This window comes from Pogona vitticeps, chromosome 2 (genome assembly GCF_051106095.1).
Source record: "Pogona vitticeps strain Pit_001003342236 chromosome 2, PviZW2.1, whole genome shotgun sequence".
NCBI classification, from domain to species: domain Eukaryota; kingdom Metazoa; phylum Chordata; class Lepidosauria; order Squamata; family Agamidae; genus Pogona; species Pogona vitticeps.
In genome coordinates this window covers 83516158-83524540 of record NC_135784.1, presented here as the reverse complement: position 1 = coordinate 83524540, position 8383 = coordinate 83516158, and the positions used below count along the sequence as shown (strand labels likewise).

Genomic DNA, 8383 nt, shown 5'->3' with positions numbered 1-8383 from the left:
GAAAAAGGAGAGAACCAGCCCATCCCCACAGTGGACCAAGTAGCAGGACAAATGCCCACCTGACCATTCCACTAACCTCACTTCCTTATACTGTATAAACTAACATGGCAACTCCTCTGGTAACCTTTTATAGCTATCTTGAGACATTAGTAAATGTGGGTGTAGAGGTCTGTAAACAACCACATATCTAGATTTAAAAATACATTGGAAGTTCCTCATATAAATCTGAGGAGGAAATAAGCCTGTTTTGTTGATTTGAGACTTATTTGCAATTACATGTGTTCAAGTCTGCATTCTGGGAAGATGAGTTGGATAACTACACTGGAGTTCTGGCATATCAGAAACTGAACCAAAAGTTTAAAGAGCTGAACAGGGAATCTTTTCCGTTACTGTTCATCACTCCCAAACATGTTTGATTTTAGGAGCATGTTTAAAATCAGGAAGCAAGCCAAGCATTAACTGGAATTCTCCCCCCCCCAAAAAAAGTAGTTTATTGATAATGTAGCAGAAAAGCAGATATGGTTCCTCCCTCCAAATTATAAGTGAAGCTTTCATGTAAGGACCTTGAAGTAACTATTAAAAAACCCAGTGCTCCACACAATGTACAAAGTGCTCTTCTTACCCTTCAAGACTGAGAATAAATTTTACTAGTGTGTGTGTGTGTCAGGGAATCATCTCTCTTTCTGTTATTATTTAAGATAAATCCAGTGCAACCAATTCCAGCCTTCTTAGCAACAGCTAAGTTTATTTCTGTACACGGTGAAAAGGGAAAGTGAATGAAGCTGAGTGGCTAAGAGACAGCACATGATATTTCTTTGTACTGCACAAGTCTTCCTGCATCAGAAGCTGCAGGAAGAGAGAGTCTGAGTCAGTCAGTGTCAGTGTGAGTGAGTGTTCGGATGGACTTCATGAGCATGTTTCTTCTTCAGTTTCTGCTAATAAAACTGTTAGGTTATTGTTGGGTAAAGTGACTTTTCAATATGATCGCTCTCAATTTCATAACAGTAAGAAATCAAGCCTGAGAATTGATTGCTGGCTGAATTTGAAACGTAAAAGAACTGATGATGTTGATGAGGGTGTATCCTGTTCAAAACAAAATAAAGCTTCTTCCAATCATTTGAAAAAGTGTCACCATTATAGAAAGCTATATCTGTCAGTGAGACCCTTCATGAGAAACTTGGAATATTTGATGTACTTTTCAGGTTTTAAATCTTGAGTTAAGTCTTGGTGGTCCACAGCAACAAAAGATATTTAATGGAGGCCTGTGTTAAATAAAAGGTTAAGAACCACTGATTTAGAACACAGAAAAGGCTATATAATCCTTAAAATTATACATATGTAAAGAGTGGGTGATACCTTTTATTGTACAGTACCACTAAAAAACCAAGTAACTTGCAGGTTTTTGTGGAGGAAATTCCACTTCATCAGGCTAAGCACCAATACTTCAAAAACTGTAGACAATCTGTAGACATGTCTAGTTTTCCTGCAGTGTCCATGAAGTGGTGGTACTTGGCCCGATGCAGTGGAATTTCCTCCATGAAACCTTGCTATTTGTTTGTTTTAGTGGTCCAATAAATGGCATTGCCCACTCTTACATTCAGGCATTTAAGGTGCATGTGTCAGAAACAACTGCGAGTGCTTGACGCTGCCGTATATATAAAAAAGAGTACTGTGCATAGCGCAGATGGATACTACTATGATGTCAGCTGTGCCAATTCACCACCTTTTTCTTACATCAATCTTAATGAAATATCATGGGAATATACCTAATATTGGTAAGGCACCCTCTGTGGCAAGCTTTTTGTGTCTCTTAAAGACCTGTCTCATCACTGAATCCTTTCTGAACTTTGCTACCCAGACTGAGGACTGCTATGAACTCCTGGTTTTAAATAGTGTCTTGTGATTTACCTGAATGAATAGTGAAATAGTCAGGGAATAGAAGGTGGGACAGAGATGGCCTGAAGCAGTTTTTTAAAAGCAAAGAATGTAACATTTATTTATTTAATTAGATTTCTACCCCGCCCATCTAGACTTATGGTCTACTGTGGGAGGCATTACAAAATTTAAAAACAATAGAACCAATAAACATGCAAAAATCCAAGATGTGAAAATGTAAATACAGTATTAAGAAACTTTGCCACAGAAACTTTGAGAATGTGCAAGTAGTGCATTGTAGTTAGCAGGAGGATTTCGATGACATAGGTTGCAGGAAAAAAACAAGATGTTTGAGCTTATGGGTGGTTTGAACATGTTTATGAGTAATCTGGTGAGAAAGGCCAAATTGCTCATTAACATGTTTGAACTTGATTATGGGTTCAAATGTAGGAAGCAGAGAAATCCTCCCCCTAACTGTAGTGCATTCTTCCTATCGCATGGCATGGCATCATGGACTTTAATGTGGGGGTACTGTAAAAAAAGTCAGAACCACTGGGAATGAGAATTATTTTAGGATATTAAGGATAGGATATTATAGGAATTAAGATTTTATTGGATTGAGAGGGTGAACAACAAACCAACTGAGATGAAAAAAGAAAGGTCAAGAAACCACAGAAAAGGAAGAAAGCTAGAAAATGTTGGCCACACAAGATTGTCACAGCTGATCATTCAAGGCAAAAATCAACCAGAACAGCAATGTGGAAAGGAAAATAATTTTCTAGCTTAAAAACCTTAAACATTTGTTTAGATAAAATGCAACATCATTATTTATAGATACCCTATCTTCCGTTGGAATAGGCATGATGCTGTCCAGCCTCCAAGAAGCAGCAGTTCTGCCTTTGGTATATCCACTAAATTGCCTGTATTAAATAAGGCTAGTTTGATTTATTTCGCAATTAGTTTGATGCCAAGTCATATTCTGAGCATATTAAAAAGACAGCAATGCTAATAGAAGTTCACACTTTTTCGCGTTACTGAAATGAAGACGTTTGCACCCAGTTGGCCATATACAGAGAGGGCGTGGAGCGAAAAGTACTAAGCCGAGGCAAGCGTACTTTGAGCACATGTTTAGAGTCACTGGAAAAGACAATCAGGTTAGGAAAAGCTGAAGGAAGCAGGAAAAGAGGAAGAGCAAATATGAGTTGGATGGATGCCATCAAGGATACCACGGCCTGAAGCTTCCAAAAACGGAGGAGGAGGAGGGCTGGGGATGGTAGGACTTTTTTGGAGGGCGCTAATTCCCAGGATCGCCATAAAATGGAAGCGACTTGACGAAAACAGATCAAGGAGGCTGATATGAACCATCCTGCAAATCCATTAGCTTGCGTACAATCCCGTCGAGCTTTAAAATGCCTCCAATGTCGTCCTTTTGCTTTCGGAAGGCGAGGGCAAGGCAAAAATAAAATTAAAACCCGCCGTGCCGTCTCCAATGGTCTCCTCCGATCCCCTCCCACTTCCAGGAGGCAGTGACGGGGGGGGCGGCGGCGGCGGCGGCGGCAGCTGGAAGACTCAAAGGCGCCGCCCAGCAAGCCAGCTCCGCGCGACCAGCCTATCGGCTCCCCAGTCCACGCTTCGAGCGGCTCCGCGGGTTCGCACCGGGGGGTGTGTGTGTGGAGGAGGAGGAGGGAGGACGGGGGTCACGTGGTCGGCTCTGCCGGAACTTCCGGTTTCTTCTTGAGCGGCGCTGCAGCTTCGCGCAAGGCCCGGAGCGGAGGTGGCTGGAGACTGTTTCTGGTGGGTGTTCGTCCGCTCCATCCCTCCCTCCCTCATTTCGGACCTGCTTGAACCCTGCCGAGCACCTGCGCCTCTCTTCCCTTTCCGCCCTGGGTTTGTCAGGGAGGCAGAGCGGTGCTTGGTCCGTTAGAGGGAGAAGGGACGACGACGACGCGCGGGAAAGGCGCCTTTGGCGTTGACAGGGCCCGGGCGGGCGTCGTCGTCGTCGTCGTCGTGGTGGTGGTGCAGGTGTGTCGGTGACTTTGACGCTGAGGGCCTGTTCGCCGCGCCTTTCGCGTCTGCCTTTGGCCGCTGAGGGCCGTGGGAGGCCTTTTTGTTGCCGTGGGTTCGTTCGCTGGCTTGCTTTTGAGGAGCAGGTGAGCTGGGGTGGGGAGGAATAGAAAAGCAGGCCCGTCGTTTATTGGTGAGGGGTTTATCATTGGGTCTTCCTGCTGGCTGCGGCCTGGGGTTGGGATTAAGGGAGCGAGGGAGAGAGAGCCTCTTTTGTTAAAGGAACGCCTCTTTCGAAGGTTTTTGGTCTGGCGGCTTTAGGGAGTCGCCTCGTCCGAGACCTTCGCCTGTCATGGTAGAGATCTGTCGTTACTACGCACTACTAGGCGGATAGCTGTTGTACCGGATTCAACAGAATGGGAGAACCTACTAATGAAAAACTTGTAGTTCAGCATACTCGTGCTGGGTAAAATGAAGAAAAGAATGATAGGCGCCCCCCCCCCCGTCTGTCCTCTGGAGAACAAGCAGAAGGAGGAAATATGCAGCACGGAAAATTATAGAACAAATGAGCCAAGGTGGCACATCGATCTGCTGAATGCTTCACATTGTGCATGTAAACTCAGAACCACCCCTTCTTTCTTCTTGAGTTGCTTGGGGCAAAAGTGGGTGCAAATCTAAATTGGCAATAAGTTAAACTCTGATATTTTCCCCCTTCTTAATTAGTTTCTGGAAAGAATTAATTGCTGGATATGGGACATGTTCTTTTTTAAACTAGAGATTTTGACATGGTAGATAGACTTCGTCAAAATAATGCCTCATACTTCAACACTGATTATTGACCTGAACCCACTTAATTATGTAGCATAGCAAATCAGTATTTGTATGCTGGCTTGTAGCCACACATATACCCTCTTATCCCCAGTTTGGCTTTAACAACAAAATGAGACTGTGAAAACAAAATCTTAGTATAAACAACATACTGTAACTAGGTTATAACGAGCATCAGTTATTACAGGACTGCAAGATCCAAGTACCATTCAGTTCAGGGAATCATGATGATTTTTGATAATTACCTTACCATATTTATTTAAAATATTTAAAAGCAACATCCCATTCAGTGTGGGCAAAATAAGTCTCATAATTATACAACTGTACATCATTTAATTTATTTTGATGGAGTTTTGTGTGTTCAGGAATAAAACATTTTAAATAAAATTTCCATTTCTCTTTCTGAAAATAAAAAATAGTTTAATTTTAAATCAGGGAATTGATATAATAATGTTAGATCGGCTGAGCTGGAAAGGACCCTATGGATCAGGCACAGTGGGAAATTGAACTCCCATCATCTGACTCTGCACTGAACTATCCAGAGTGACATTTCAGACTTGCTAAAAAGGATTGTTTTCACATTCAATGGAAAGTGGTTTCAGAATTTGATATCCTTACTGAGAAGGTCCTGTTCTGTCTTCCCAGCTACAGTGGGGTCTTGACTTGAGAACTTAATCCGTATTGGAAGGTGGTTCTCAGGTCAAAAAGTCTGTAAGTCAAGTCTCCATTGACCTACAGTGCATTGAAAACCGATTAATCCCATAACAGGCCGTTTTTGTTCCATTTTGTTTTTTTTCTGGTCTGTAAGTCAAATCTCAGTCTGCAAGTCAAACCTAAATTTTGCGGCCAGAGAAGTCTGTAACTCAAAAAGTCTGTAAGTCAAGCCGTCTGTAAGTCAAGGGTCCACTGTAGTTAATCTCAGATGCTGGAGGGCATGGTCAGTGCTTCTACGTATTAGTAATCTCTGTGGATGGACAAAGTCCTGGCAGCAGCTGGTCTTTTACACACTGAACCCAAACTCTGCAACATTTTACAATAACCCACTATTTTAAATTGACCTTAGAAACAAACATGGCATGAATGCCTGAACAATATTGGAGAAATATGTTCCTAATAGTACCCCTGTGAAAGCAGTATTTGTGTGTAGTTTCTGACCATTATTACAATATTTTAACCCGAGTGTAATCAGAGCCTGTCTGACCATAGCCAACTCTGTTTTCTCCCAGAAGGGTGCAGCTAGTGTGTCATCCGAAACTGAGGGGAGAAACACTTTTGGAACAGAAATCGCCAGCTGTTTAAGGAACAATACAGGGTCTAGCACCACTTTTTACTACAAACTAGTTCTTCAGGGTGAATATCGGTTTTTGGATTTAATGTCTTGATGTTCTGTTGTGAAGCTAAGGAAATCTGGGTCTCATCAAGTAGCTGTGTATTAGATGCCCTGGAAGGAAGAATAGAAGAATAAAATAAAAATAATTTGATAGCTTCATTTATTAATTTGGCAGAAATCAGAGCTTTACTCTGCATCTGTACCATACAGTGGTGCCTCGACTTACGAACGTCCCAACATACAGTACAACCATTTTGAGTTGCGACCAGCTCCGGCTACAAAATTATGCTTCGACTTGCAGCTGGAGCTTCGAGTTGCCACCAAAAAAAGGCGGGGAATTCAGATTTGCTAACTGTTGGTAGGCGAAGAGGCTGCTTCTTTGTAGCTCTTTAGCCGCAAAGGTTAGAGTGAGTGCGTTGGAGGAGGCTTTGGGCTGCCTGGAGCTGCTTTCTGCTCCTCAGTAAGTACATTTACTTTGTTTTGCAGGATGGGTTTGGGTTTGGGGGGGGGTTATGTTTCTGTGCTGCGATGTTTTTTGTGTTTTGGTGTGTTCTCCCCCCCCCCCCGCTCCATCATGTTCCACTGGAGCTGGCTGTGTGTATAGGGGTTGTTTTTGTGAATTTTTTCCCAGCCCTATTGGGTTCCACTAGGGCTGGCTTCTTCTTTTTTCTTTTCTTTTTTTGTTTTTGGTAAAAAAAAATTGACCCTGTGTTTTGACAGAGCTTGCTTTTTTTCTTTTTTCTTTTGGTAAAAACTTTTTCTGGCTTTGATGCATTCCTATGGGGCTTGCTCTGTGTGTGTGTGTGTGTTTTGGTGTGTTTGTTTTTCGGCTCCATTGCATTCCTGTGAGACTTGCAGTGTTTAATTTTTTTGGGGGGGGTTTCCCTTGTGAAATGGATTAATCGCGTTCCAATGCATTCCTATGGGAAATGGTCCTTCGACTTAACAACTATTTCGAGTTACGCGCATCTTCTGGAACGGATTATGGTCGTAGGTCGAGGCACTACTGTACTGTGATTTTAAAAAATGCTATACACTTAGAGAACAATGGGCTTTTCAGCCTAATCTGTTATTGGTGTTGCTCAGTTTATGATTTGTCTTTTTTAAATTTAAAGTGGCTAGGCAAAGTGTGCTGCCCAAGCTATTTTAAGCCCCATCATTCTCCTTTGACCTCCCACCAAAACCAGTGTCTTCCAGCACCCCCTCCATTTCAGCTCTATAACCCTTTAGCATTAGTAAATGCACTTTCAGATAAGTCATATGTCCTCTTTTGCAATTTTCAAAATGGGAAATGGAATTCCAGTCCATATCCGTTTCATCCTTCCTATTCTTCTACATTGTTGGTAAACTGTTTTTGGCCCCAGAGGATTCTGTGAGGAGAAAGTTGCCCCCGGGACAAGTTGTCCATTTCTCTGTGTTTTAGTGCAAACTGTCTATATGGCTGGATAGATCAGTGGGATGGAGCACATGATCAGGAGTTTGATTCCCTACTGTACCTTGTAGTAGACCACAATGTGGTGGGCAAGGTATGTAGTCCCAGAGCACCTACAGAAGGAGAAGATGATAATCTGCTTCTGAGTACACTGTACCTAGAAAACCTTGGAAGGTCAGAAATAATTTGATTGCATTGGAAGCCTTTAAGATGTAATGCATTTATTTGGGATTTTTGGCTGCTGTTGCCACTGGGACTTATTTTGGCATTGCTTTTTGTTGCGGTCAGGAAATGAGAAGGCTGATAGGTTAGATGATCACCAGATAATTAAGATAGCAAATAGTCTTAGAGAGGGAAGTTAAAGAAGTCAGTCACACACAGAGATGTCTGCCAGCAGAGGCCTCCACACACACCTCTCAATAAAACCCTGGGGCAGTGCCCCCAGGAGGACTCCCTTTTATTTCTTTAACAAGCTTACAGATAGTTGACAATATACTGATAGGGCACGGTTACATAATGCCATTAAGATTGGCCAAAGAAAGGCTTTGAAGTTGGCTGTTTATCTCTATGAGAAAGAGAAAGAATGGGTAGTAGCTCCAATAAGTACATAAAAATAAATAAATAAAATTTAAAAATTACCCTTGGCTGATCAGGACTGCTGGTAGTGATCTGGCAGCAAGTTTCTAGTATTAAAGGCTCTTCCCCATCCTGAGACTCCTAAAGGCTTCACAAAAGCAAAAGGGAGCCCTAGGCAACCTCAGAATTTGAGAGGTGTACATATAGGAAACTTTCAGTTCATTGAAATTAAACATTGCTGGTGATAGATGATGACATTATCTGGCTTGCACAGCATAAATTTGTGCTAAGAGGATAATGGATAATGAACTTACTTAAAAACTTTGCTCTCTTTGTAT

The 8383-nt window shown here is 42.3% G+C and overlaps 1 protein-coding gene across 8 annotated transcripts in view; it reads left to right on the top strand.

Annotated features, from left to right (window-relative positions):
- The first annotated feature begins 3550 nt into the window (after nucleotides 1-3550).
- RBM6 (RNA binding motif protein 6) overlaps nucleotides 3551-8383 on the top strand; it is a 78756-nt gene continuing 73923 nt past the window's right edge. For 2 of the 8 annotated variants that reach the window (XM_020789346.3, XM_020789337.3), the window contains exon 1: nucleotides 3551-3669. The gene's annotated coding sequence lies outside the window, so the exon portion shown is untranslated. Of the gene's footprint in view, nucleotides 3670-5619; nucleotides 6498-8383 lie in introns of those variants that run through there. The other 6 variants (XM_078385512.1, XM_078385511.1, XM_078385513.1 and 3 more) reach the window with 5 other exon arrangements.